At 39.0% G+C, this 12,947-nt stretch overlaps 1 protein-coding gene across 8 annotated transcripts in view; it reads left to right on the forward strand.

Moving 5' to 3' along the window:
• Positions 1-12,947, forward strand: part of INSC (INSC spindle orientation adaptor protein) — a 145,239-nt gene that overhangs the window by 28,586 nt on the left and 103,706 nt on the right. Inside the window, exon 1 of one of the 8 annotated variants that reach the window (XM_013177807.3) lies at positions 8,082-8,150. The exons of the other annotated variants lie outside the window; for them this stretch is intronic. The gene's annotated coding sequence lies outside the window, so the exon portion shown is untranslated. Of the gene's footprint in view, positions 1-8,081; positions 8,151-12,947 lie in introns of those variants that run through there. 8 annotated transcript variants of the gene reach the window in all.

A 12,947-nucleotide genomic window follows, 5' to 3' on the forward strand; every position in this document is an offset into this window, starting at 1 on the left:
TGCCTGCTGAGTTTGGCCCTCTGCCTGTAGAAGATTAAATGCATTGGCAAGACAGCCAGAGGAAAGTGTTCTTCTATTGGGGGTGCCTGGAACTTGTTCTGCAGTGCTCCAGGTTTTCAGAAGTGTCTCCAAAATCAGGGCAAGCTAAGAGGGCTCAGACATGATACTGTTCCTTCTTTCCCTCTGTTAAATGCTAGGAGACCTGGGAACTGTGCAAAGCATGGTCACTGGCAGGCTCAAGATGCATAGCAGCTTTACCTGTGCCTTGGACTTTGTGATCTTATACCCATAATAAAGAGAAATTCTCCTTTAGCTAGCTTGTCCTTTATTTGATTATTTTTCTGAATCCCCTTCCTTAATTTGTAAGGGCAGCTGAATTGTCCTTTCTTTGGATTACAGGAAATAAAAATATCCCCCTGTCCAAATGCCTTGGGAGACTGTCCTGTTTCTGAGAGTGAGGTAGACAATTAGTAGTATAAATCCCATTATAAATAAATGGGATTTGGGATTGCTCACTTCTAAATTTTTTTTAAAGGGGAATTTGGTTTCCTAGATACATGTTAGCATGTATTTAAAGAAAGAAAAATTCCCTCATCTGTAAATTGAAATTATGCTTACAGCAAAGCAGTTCTATATGATACTGGCTAGTAGCATTCCTTGCATTGTATGATGACTGACTTCTGAAGTGGGTAGAATTATATTATCTGGAGTTGCAACACTTCAGTATCTCTTAGAATGTTTACAATAAAATTCTGATGGTGATGAGTATTGTGGAGCATATTTTCTTGCTGTGGATTAAACAATTGATTCTGAAAGATTAAAATGCCCCACCTGCCTTCCTGCACACTTCTGTTTTGCCATGTCAAACAATATAAAATGAATACTGCACTTCCCTCTATCTAATTGAATAATTTACTGTAAATAGCTGTCATTTACTTTAGAGCAGTAGGGGATCATTAGCCAAATGGATGTGAGTAAGTCATGCCTTTAATGCGTTAGAGGGGCCTAAAATGGAATCATCTAAATGGGACCATCAATACAGCATGCTGAATTAAGTCAGAGGCACTTAAAGCTTTAAGTCCTCTTTCTTGTAAATTACATGCTCCCTCGGCAGAAACATAATCAAGAACTTGCATAAATTTGGCATCTTTGTTTCAAAGCTTTATTTTTAATGAATAAAATAGTACAATTTAGATGACATGATTGGTAGGTATAACTTTGTTTTGGATTTCCCTCATTTTAATTACCTTCCTTCCTTACTGATTGAAGCCTTCTTGCTTGCAAACAGCTACTTGTGCTGACTAATATTGGCTCTATTCCGTAAATAAGTAAGATGAGCAGGTAATAAAATATCTTCTCTTGACCTTTATGGGTATATGACCTGATAATTATTTGCAGGAGTTTGTGTTTTGTACTTGTGATTTTAGAAAGGACCCAGTCAATTTTAACTCCTAAATGTAGCATACAGTTTGGATTTATTTCACTGCTGAAATCACAGTTAGGTCTGTTGGGTGCTTTAATGTGTCTATGTCCTTCCCATTGACTCCTCCTGGCCCCGGGCTTGCCTCTAGTTCTTCTGTTCAGCTCCACGTTATCCTGGAAGAGGTTGGTGTTCAGCTAGAATCAGAAGCCAAACTTTCATTGAGATGTGAAGAGGAGTAAGCAATACAGGTAGCAACTGTCCTGAGGTGCAAGAATTGATTATAAAAAAATAAAAAATTGATAACTTCTATTACCCATAAATGCGCTCTTCTGTGAGGTTTACTGAGGTGCTTTCCAACCTCAGCCATTCTGTGATACCAGCTGCTGAGTTGCAGTGACTTCATTAGTGGCAAAATTTAATGAAAAAGAATTTTCTATCTGAGTTTTGAATTTGCTCTGCTTTATTCTTCCAGTCTTTTAGAGATTCTAGGAAGTTAAAGTTCCTGGCCTTTTCCCCATGTTTTTAACTACTGAACTCCCCTTCAGTTATCTCTTGTCAGTGGTCAATCATCCCCCATTCTTTTAATTTTTTTTTTTTTTTTTTGTGTACTAGGCATTCCAGTTTCACAGCTATAAACTCTTCAATTCTCAGAACTAGACTTGGTTAGAAATTTCAAAATCAACTTGAGGTTCAAGGGCTTTAAACAAAACTACAGAAAAACCCACTCCAAAAATATTGTTGTACATTTAATCAGTCACTTGGGCACTGACAAGAATAGAAACATTGAATATGCCATCACTTCAGGATGTGGAAAAGTTCAATAACTTGCTCTGCAGCCTGGAAGTTGGTAACAAACCTTGTAGAAAGCAGGATGACTTTCTTATTTTCATTCCCTAGCTGTAACCACTGTCCTATGTTTCCTGTAACTGATTTTTTTTTTTTCCTTTTTACTGAAATGGTTTATTTAAAGGTAAATTCATCTTGTGCTTTGAAACTTTTCAGAATCTGCTTATGAACTGCTTTCACTTATATTGGATGAGTCATGAGTCGAAAGCTCCATCCTGTAGTTCCACCATGAGTAATGCTTAACATTTTCTTGGGTTCCCTTTTAGAAGACTATTAAATTAAAAGAAGTATCTGTTTTTTGATATCCTAATGGACAATTAGGTGGCTGGGTCTCAGAACTGATTTACATTTACCACTGCAGTAATTTAAATTTTTCCTCCAGTTCAAGAATGTCATTTCTCTGCATGTACATGTTGTTGGTCACAGCTCTCCATCCTTAAATAAATAAACATTTTAGTGCTAGGGACTAGTCTATGAGCATTGATTCAGATTTTTGGAAGGGTTTTTCACGGAGGTCTGTACTGACATAAGCTATCAAAGCTGGCCCACCTATACAAGTTCCAAATTACTACCGGACATGCAAGTCATGGTAATGAATGTAGAGAGTACACAGTTTCAGGAAACATCTTTCACCTGGGTGCTGACTAAGACAGGTGATGGGCAGTGCCCCTGCAGCTTCTGTGTTGAGTATTGTCCAAGTAATGTGTATTTTAATGGAAACTGATATGTGCTATATCTGCTGCTGGTGGGGACCGGACTGTCTACCTGAGTACTCAGATGGCAGATCCTTCCTCCTCTTGGATGCCAAGGTGTTAGCACATTTGGAGATGCCTACTGGCAACACCCAGCAAGGTATTTTACATGCCTGGCCTACGGGTATGTACTGGTATAATGTAAGTGTAATTGGTACAGGCAGTTTTTGGATCCAGGTGATGTAAATGTTGGACTGTTGATAGCATCTCTCAGCTTAAACACCCATGGGGGCAGGGGGCAGCCATGTTTGCAGGTGGAATATATACTCTGTTCCCATGAGGGGTCTATTTTTTTTCTGAGACCAATTATTGGCTTTTATATTGCTGATATTGGGAGATGACGGGTGTTTGGAAGTGAGTAGAGTTGTCTGAGGCTGATCATGAAAAATGGAGATGTAAAACTTAAACTCTCTGTAGAAGCGCTAAGTGCTCTCTGTAGAGGTGGTAGGTGGAGTAATGTTGGTATTAGTGAAATGAGCTCTCTGTAGAGATTTTGGAGTTTGCTTGGCAACTCTTATCTGTTCTTGCAAATAGGAGATGGTCTGCATGTCCCATGTATCACAGGTAAAAAAAAAAAGAGACTTAAGATTGAAGATTTTAGGGCAATGGATCAGCCTCAGCTGCATCTGCACTGGAAGTTGTCAACACCAGATTTCTGGGAATGGGAACTCGGGAAGAATTTTCATGCAAAGATTTTCTGGTCTTACAAGTCTTGTGTGCATGGAGGATTACTAGAGAACAGGGTTGCATTGGAAGGGGGTGAACAGGCTGTTTTGAAGATGTGATTCTAATGTATATCTGTGTTTAATTATCAGTGTGGCATAGCAATAAATAACTATAAAACTCAAGCTAAAATTGTGGATAAAAATTTAAGCTCACAGAGATGCTTTTATTTGAGGAGGAAACATGAATTCTGGGATTTGAACACTTTTAAGCTTAATGATTAAGAATTCATTGAATTTGGCTGCTAATAGCAAAAGCTTGGCTCTGGGACCTTTACCTCTAGCTAATTCTGGTCTATGTTGCTTTACGTGTGCCATCACAAACTGTTAAAACTCGTGATGATAATTGGAAATTTATCAAAATATTAGTTGCCTTCTCCAGTGAGACTTGTACTATTTAAAAGTTAACTTGTTTTCTTTCAATATCAATTTTTAGAAAAATCATGAGAACAAATAATGCAGCCTCCCTGGAACAGACTGTGGAGTATTTCATTCTGTACTCAAAACTTGCTTGCCAATTCCTTTGTGTAATAGGTTACTGGACATCAGCTAAGCAGCGCTGTCCGTTACTGTAGTTCAGCTGATGCATGGTAAGTTGTATGACTCCAGTGACTTGCTTTGTGTTTGGTAGTTACAAATGACAAAAGACATAGGCCGTAATTTGTACACCTTCCCAATTTGGAGCTTTACTTCTACATAGTCACTTTTTAAATCAAAATACACAAACCCCTACTGAGCTATAATACTTATAACACACATTACTGCTGTTACAGAGTAATGAGGCCTACCACAAAGTCCTCTTTTCTCTACACAAATGTTTTTATTTACTAAGAGTCTGTAGCAAACCCTGAAGTTCATTCTTCCCACATTTTCACTTAATCCTTAGGGACTCGATTTTTTATTTTATTTATTAAAGATACATTTTTGGGCGAGGGCACCCAGTTTTGTTCTATCAGGATTATTAACATTGCAAGCTTTTAGGTGCATCAGAGTTCTTCATATGTACATCATTCAAGATCCAAACTTTACTTGATAATGAGCAATGTTTCTCTTCTTGTGGCTTTTTATTGACTTGTTGCCTGTGCTCTCCTCCTTGGCCCCTCCATAGAAAAACTTCAGCCAGTAGACTGGAAGGGACAAGAAAAGGGTTGGGGTGGGGTGAGGTAGAACAAACAAACAAAAACCAACAACAGAATAGTGCCATTACCTCAGACAATACCATCTGAGCTTTCTTTGGTTTCCTGGAGCTCAGCAGCCGGAGGCACAGGAGTGCTTTTGACACTGACTGAGTGCAGTACATTGACTTTAAGTAGCTTGGCACTTTCCTATTCAAGCTGTTCCCAAGACACCGCTTGATCTCTAGAGTATATCTAATCTAATGTGTACAGGCTGCAAAGTCCCCCTGAGCCTTAGATTTGCTAGGGCTTTCCTGATGTGCTCTGGTCACACTACGCTTGCCCTGGAGACACTGAATGTGGGAATGATCCTACAGAGCAGTTTGTTCTGCCTCTAGAGCTGCTGGGGATTCCCTATCTGCATTATTATTACAGGTTTCTGGCCCCTTCATATCACTTTGTGTGAAGGACGGAGGAGAAAATGTCTTATGACTGGATACTCTTTGGCAGTTGTTCAAAAATACAAATGCAGAATTTTCTACTTTGATAAAAGAGGAAGGAAAAAGAAAAATCCCATTGCTACTTTTTCACTTTTATATAGAATTAGAATGACTATGCAACAGAGCTCTGTTGACAGGCTGTCTGGAGGAGTTAATTGGAGTTACTAAAGGAAAAATGCAACAAGAAACAGAATACTCAAATCTTGCTCTGTACTAAAACACTTGTATTTTTTTGTTTATGGACATGGACTTGCTCAGATTCTTTTCCAGCTTGTAGAAAGAAAATTGTGTTATTCTACTAGATTTCTTGTCTCCTCCTAGGAAAGACATGATTTAAGGCAGACACCGCAATTAGGGTGGAGGTAGCCTAGTGTAGAATCACTGCTAAGAGAGCTTGGCTCCTCAAAATACATAGCTCAACCACATCTGTTTCACATGTTCCTTGGTGTGTGTTGGCTCACATGCTTGTTACTAAATTGAGTTCCCTATTCCTGTGTTCTGTTGAAATGCCTTGTTAGCAGGCAATAGATCTGGCATCTATTGTTTCTGCCATATTGCCTTCTCTGTAGGTTCCCCAATGTCCTTTTCTTTTCCCCGGTGGGGGAGGAGGAGGGATGGGGACGGATGATGACTTTATTGACAGAAGTAAAGAAGTAGCAAGTTTATTGGTAATTCAAATAGAGGCTGTTCAATGACTAGAGAGAGGTGTTCTTAGCCTTATGTGTTTAACTTCTAGGTAAATGTGCATTTATTGGTCTGAAGTTGGTTTTAAGGTTTTCAGAGTTATAACAAAGAAGAGCAATTGGATATTAACTCTGTAAAATGAAAAAAAATTAATGGCTGCTGGCAAATATTGTGAAAATACCACCACTGTTTACCATGTAATGCCTTGCAATACTTCCAATAAAGACTCTGGTAGGGTAGGCTGTGACCTGAATTAATAATATTGTTTTGCTCATCTCAGTTAAAATGTCAGATTTTTTTTTTTTGTTCTTTGGAGGAATATCAATATAAGAAAAGATGGCTTTCAGACTGCCTGTCTGACTAGCTGAAATGGATGTTAAGTAAGAAGAAATCCTTTCATTACAGAAAATGGATTGTGTACAGAGATGTGTAAAGATGTTGTCCTTTCTTGTAGTGAGTAACTTGTATAGGTCCTTATTCTTTTCCCGTTAATGAAGCTGTTAAATACAAGGTTATCATCTTCTCTAGGTGCTAACTTAGAGTATTGGACTGAGTGAAAACTGGTTTCAGTTTGTACTTGTCTCATGTTTAACTTTGGCTAAGTCACTTAACTTTGGATAAGTCATTTAATTTGTTTCTCTATTTTCTGCCTGGAAATGGAGATGGCTTTCTTTTTGTCCCTTTTTATTTTAAGCTCCTCTGGATATTTTTTTTGTTTGTTTGTTTGTAGGGGAAATAGCAAACCATAGCTGTAACTTTTTTGTATGTAGAAGCCCATGTTAAAGAAGTGAAACAGTAAAGCTGCTGTGCTCTGTAGGCATTTCTTGTGAGCAGCACAGTCCACACAAGGAATCAGGACTTGTCATGAGGGAGATGAGGCTATTGACAAAGCAGAATTTATTATACAAGTTTGATACGTAGAGTAGGAGAGTAAAATGAACTTCAAAAAAGGCATCAGTTTTATGTACTAGAATTACAATTTTAAAGCAACTTGACAGGCATAAGAAGGGAGGGGTGAATAAATGCCTTTCGTGCTTTAAGCAACCTCTAACGACTTCCTTGCTTTTGAAGATCTATTGAAAAATCATGGAGATGAACAAAGCAATCCCCCATGATGCTTTTAGGAAGTTAGTGCTTGTGCAGCTCACATCTCTTCTTGGACATGCCAGTGTTACAAACTTGCCTTGGCCTGAGTCTTAGTTCTCTGCTCCCCTTGCCTTCAGCTGTTCTTCTACAAAATGGTGCCTGCCCAGCTGCTTGCCACTTGCTCAGCATGGTCTTTAGGTACAGACCCCCCACTTTGGGATCTGTTTTGCACTGATGACATACTGTTCTCCTTTAGCCGTTGGCTGGGCTGTAATTAAAAAATAAAATTAAAAAGTGAAATTAAAAAATTGGGGTTGGTGGAGAGGAGAAAAAGCTTTTAGAGTAAGGTGCAAAAATTGCCCTTTCTATTTTAATTTGTATCCTACACAATGGCTACTTGAAGTAATAGCACTTTTATTTCTGACCTCTTCGTGAGGAGACTAGGGAGGAGACAAGGTCCCACTTCCCATGGAGGAGACCAGATGAAATATTTTAGACCCTTATGCTGTAAGGTGTTTGCACATGTCTATTGCCAAGGGTGTCAGACCAAAGCAGGGGAATTTCACTTGAATTTATCACCGACACAAAGCTCTGACATCCTAACACAGGTGTTGAGGAATCATAGAATGGCTTGGGCTGGAAGGGACCTGAAAGATGATCTAACTCCAGACCCCCTGCCATAGGCAGGGATGCCATCCACTAGGTCAGGTTGGCCAAGGCCCCATCCAACCTGGCCTTGAACACCTCCAGGATGGGGCACCCTGCCTTGGCTGCCCTTATTTTCATCATGAGGTGGGTGTTCAAGGAGGCAGAGGCAGTGCTGACACCCATTTCCTCACAGTCCCTCCTCAGGGTGGCCGCAGGCCCCTCTGCACCTCGCCCCGAGGCTGCTGCCCTGGCGGCTGGGGCTGGCTTTGGTGGGCTCAGGTGTTGCCCCAGGACCGGCTGGAACCGGTTCAGAGTGGTGGGCAGCGCCTGGGGCTCTGGCGGCAGCGCAGGAGCTCTTGGCACATACCTGTGAGGTACTAAATTTACAGCTGGTGTTTCCCTGCTAATGTCTAATTTTGGGGAGGAAAAAAAAAAAAAAAAAAAAAAAAAGGGAAAAATAAAGGGTTCTTGTCTGTTCCGATGGAAGCCGGACACCTCCTCAAAGAAAGCCCTCACACCTCGCAGGGGCCGTTGCTGTGGGCGCCATGTCTGAGGTCAATCCACAGTGAAGAGAGGCAGTCAACAAACCGTGTGGTTAAAACCAGTCTTTACCTGTTTCTTTCAGAAAAACCTTCAAAACTAAGAGGCCATTGTCAGGAACAGGGATGTCTTTATTACGAGTGGTTGAATTAAGGATTGTGTGATGTTACACTAGTTGTTTTTTTCCTTGATGAAGACAGGAGGGGGAACTCGTTTTGCTTTCTGTCAGCAAGCAAGGGAAATGTAAATGCAGAGGAGTTGTACCTCTCAGCATTTTGTGGTAGCAGGCTGCATTAATACTGCTCTGAGAACCAATAAACATTTTTATATGGTGATTATTCTGCATCACATAAAAGATAAAATATAGCTTCAAAGTGCAACAACTTGCCAACTATTATTCAGTTCCTGAACCTCAAAAGCAAATTCTTTTTGAGCCAAACTGCCTCTAAAATGCTAATTGCTAGGAATGTGACCACTAATCAGTTTGCTCCCATAATACTGCTATCTATTTAAATTGGTGTGCCCCTTCCAGAAAGGGAGATTTTAAAGACTTTCACTGATAAGGTTGAAGAAAAAGAAAAGAAAAAACAAACAAACAAACAAAAAAAAAACCAACAGCTAAATGATTAGTCCAGTGGCTTTTTGCCCTATATATACATATATACATATATATATATATTTTTTTTTGGGGGGGGGGGGGGGGCTGGGGGTGTGGAATCTAGAATCAGCTATACCTTTCTCTATTTCCTTCTTTTAAGTATTTTGTAATGCAGTTAGTCCATGGTTAGTCCATGGTGATGTAAACTCTGTCTTTCTAGAGATTTTATATCTAACTGGGAAAACTAATGAAAGATGCATTGTAAGAAAAAGATCATGCCTTTGCGTAAGGACTGACTAGAGTGCTTCAGATTTCCTATTTCTGATCTCTGTAGTTATATGTATATTTTGTCATAGAGAAAGCTGGATTACCTGGGCAACTCGGGTCTCTGCTTCCCCTCCCAGTGCAATCAGCTCTTCTGGCTGTATTGCAGATATCCTAGCCAGTGAATTTTTGAATTTCCATGTCATTTCACTTGTTAAAATACAGAAATGGAATGAACAAGCCCACATTCCTTGCTTGGAAAACAGATTTTTGCCTTGTGGTGATCACAGAGGAAGAAATTGGATGTGCAAGGACATTCTGAAGGCTCTAAAACCCAAAGGTGAACGAAGAAATCAAACTCTGTGTGAAGATAAATGAGATCCAGTCTTAGGAGACTAGCTTGAGATATGTTTCCTTTCCCATGGTTCTTGGCAGTTGGCCATATTATACTTCTCATGCTGACTTAAGATCTCCAAGTAATGTTTCCTATCTGTAATTTTCAGGATGCTCTTCTTGAACAGAGGTAGATTTTTATCTACCTCTTTTTGTTTTTCTTGTTTTGAATTTCCAGCTGTGCGCAGTAAGGCTAAGATGAGGAAAAATCCAAAGCAGAAAAGAAGCTGTACAGACTTCAGTTTGAATTAATATCCACATACATATACATAATGGGTGTTGTCAAAGATAAACGCAGAATTGTTTAAAATGAAATCCTGTCTCTTCTGAAAATAGAGAGGAAAAGAAGGGAAGAAATATGCATTAAAAATAAAACCCTTTGTGAGTGAAAATGGATTTGTGCTTCAGATTGTACTTGAAGTATAAAGCATGGGCTGCTCAGCAGTGCTTCCAGTTTGATTATTGGTTCTGCAAGAGCTGCTATCGCAAATGAGTGCTGCAGGTAGCACCTGTTCCACACACCCCCCCCCCCGCCCTCCCCCCCCATTCTAGTTTGAATTTTGCATTCCAGGAGTGTGGTACATACATCTGTGTATATGGTCCCACACTAATACAACCCATTTTAATGCATTGTTTGAAGGACTCTTCATTACTTCTTGCTTTTGGTTTTATGGCTTCTTAGATTTGTGACACCTAGCTTAATACTCAGTTGACTTTTACTATTGCAATTAATTCAGGTCTGTATAAATCTGTTATAATGCAAAATAACCACAGGATCCTGAGTCCTCAAATGGTTAGTATGAATAACTTCAGATGGACCAGACATGTTGCTGAAGGACATGGTGTATGTGTTTACTTTCTGACCTCTCACATAAATGCTGTCAGAATTTTGCTCTTAATTTGATTTGTGGCATTCCATTAACAGTTACTCTGTCTAACAGAAGAATAATAACTAATGATTCCCAGACTCCCAGCATTGTAAAATGAGGACAGGCACTGTTTGGCAGAACAGATATTGTACTTTACTATGGACAGGAACTGTTAATATTAATCAAAAGATATCTAGTCTAAAATGACTTCAGCTAATGACTTCTTGTTCTCAGGCTAACCATACTACTTACAAGTAACTTGCTGTTCTCATTCTGATTACCAATAATCACATGCCAGATACGTGATCTTCTGTCTTTCAGAAAAAAAAAATGATGCTCTTGACTGACCTTATTTTCAGGTATTCTTAGTGTTGAAATTATGATGTTAGGGGTTAGAAATGGGATGGCAAATGTTCATGGATTTGCCTTTTGATTTAAGCCTTTACAAGGATGGACATGCAAGCAGTGAATGTGTTCAAAATGTGAATTTAATTGTGTGACTTTTAGAGCTTAATTATTCAGGGTGTCATTTTGTGATGGAGAACTTCCTTAAGGCCATCAGTAATAGGAGTAAATGAGTCACACTTATTTCACCTTGAATACGTGATGTTACTGTGATGGTTTTGGACAGCGATATGTTTAACAGAAATCCAGACTGCTAAAATTCTCCTAATTTTTAGCTTGTTAAACATGCTGTTGTGTTGAATGATGGAGAAATAACTTAAACTGGGAGGTTTAACAAGATGCAATCTATTTTCTAGCAGAAATAACATCTTTCTTAGGATGCTAAACGTCGTGTTGCGCTTCAGAAGTCTGCTACAATAGACTTCAGCAAGAAGAGACTCCCAGCAGGGAGCTCTTGTAATGCAGGAGGAATCTGCTCTTTTGGAACCAGCAACTTGACAGCTCCCAGCTGCACTGCTGTGCTGATGAGGCCTGGTGTAAGTTAGGTTGAGACTCTTTCTTTAACTTTCAGGTGGGCTAGTTTGTGAGCTCTCAAAGCTGTTTTTCATGCTCTGTATCAGTTTCTAGCACCAGCACATGGTATTTGTGTATGAGCAAGTTACTTCTTCCAGATATTTTTTTGGCCATTAAGGTCATTACCTCCACTGTCACTGTTTTTCTGTGAGCAGTGCTTATATGCTGTTGCACATGTGATGTTTTGTTTTCTTATTGTGAAGTAATTCTCTGAAAGAAGCTTTTGGCTGTCTTTGGTGGGAATAAAATGTGATTTATGGTGTGCTTATCTTACATGTATCTAGTTAAACATGAGGAAATAACATCTTAAAATCTAGTTCAGTGTTGACAGGACAAAGAGAAAGATGAAGAACACAAGGAGAGACTGCTGCCTTGAATACATCTAATTCCACATACACTAACTACCAGAAGAATTAGACATGATCATAAGTTATTTAAAGTGATGATGCAAGTGTATATGCAGACACTTACATAAAATTGTATATAATTTATTAAAAAATTGGATTTATAAAAGTCCAAGAATAAAGCTTGTATTATTTCAGCACAAAGGTTTTACTCAGGCCTGTACAAAAATGACCAGTATTGCAGTTTACAAGGAGTGTTATTTTTTTGGTACATTTGCCTAGGAAGCATCTCTGGCCAGATCTGGGCCCGATCCAGTGTATACTGAGAGCTGGTGGGGAAAAAAACATTAGCTTCTGCTAATGTTGTCTATTAGTATCTGTAAAGTTGATACATTTGTGTTTTGTGTATATGTATAACATATGCACATATACATTTTTTTAACATGCATTTACGTATGCTCACATCAACTTGGGCTTAAAGACGTTTTGAATTCTGATCACAGTCGTGAAACAGGCTGTTTGGTGAAGATATTGGTAACGTATTTTGTTGTTGTTCCTGGAAGATAAGTGACCTCTAAGTAGGAGTTGATCATGTTTTTAAAGGCTCTCAGCCATAATGTAAATGTGTGTTTTATGGGAAGACAGCCTTTAAAAAAAGCTGAATTTTTGTCATGTTTCTAATTTACAGAGCACAATGAGATGCAATAACCTAATTTATGTCTGTGTACATTATGTCACTGATCAGAAATAATGGAATACATCAGATGCTCTGATTTGTATGTATAGAAATTCTGTTAGTGGGCTGAACTAACGGTGAAGCAGCTTGAGCTTGCCAAAGGGAAGCTGTTCATTTTTGCATTGGTAGCATAGAAGGTAAAACATGTGCCTTATGCTGAACAGGAGGAGATAGGCAGTGTCTGCAATGTCTGCACTTCTGCAGGCTGAGAGAAAGTTTCGCTTTCACATGACAGGAAACCTTATGCTGGGGATGAAGATTTTATGCAGACATGTTCATCTTTTGATTAAAGGTTTTTCCCCAAATGAAGATAGTCAAGATCAGCTCGTTACAGTAAATTGGATTCTGTGGTTATTTATTTTTGGCAATTCAAATGTATTTTAAAAAGGCAGAAAACAAACAACCTGCTATTAAAAAGAAAAAAAAAAGATTATTTCTTCCAGTTAGTG

Source organism: Anser cygnoides, chromosome 5 (genome assembly GCF_040182565.1).
Source record: "Anser cygnoides isolate HZ-2024a breed goose chromosome 5, Taihu_goose_T2T_genome, whole genome shotgun sequence".
NCBI classification, from domain to species: Eukaryota; Metazoa; Chordata; class Aves; order Anseriformes; family Anatidae; genus Anser; species Anser cygnoides.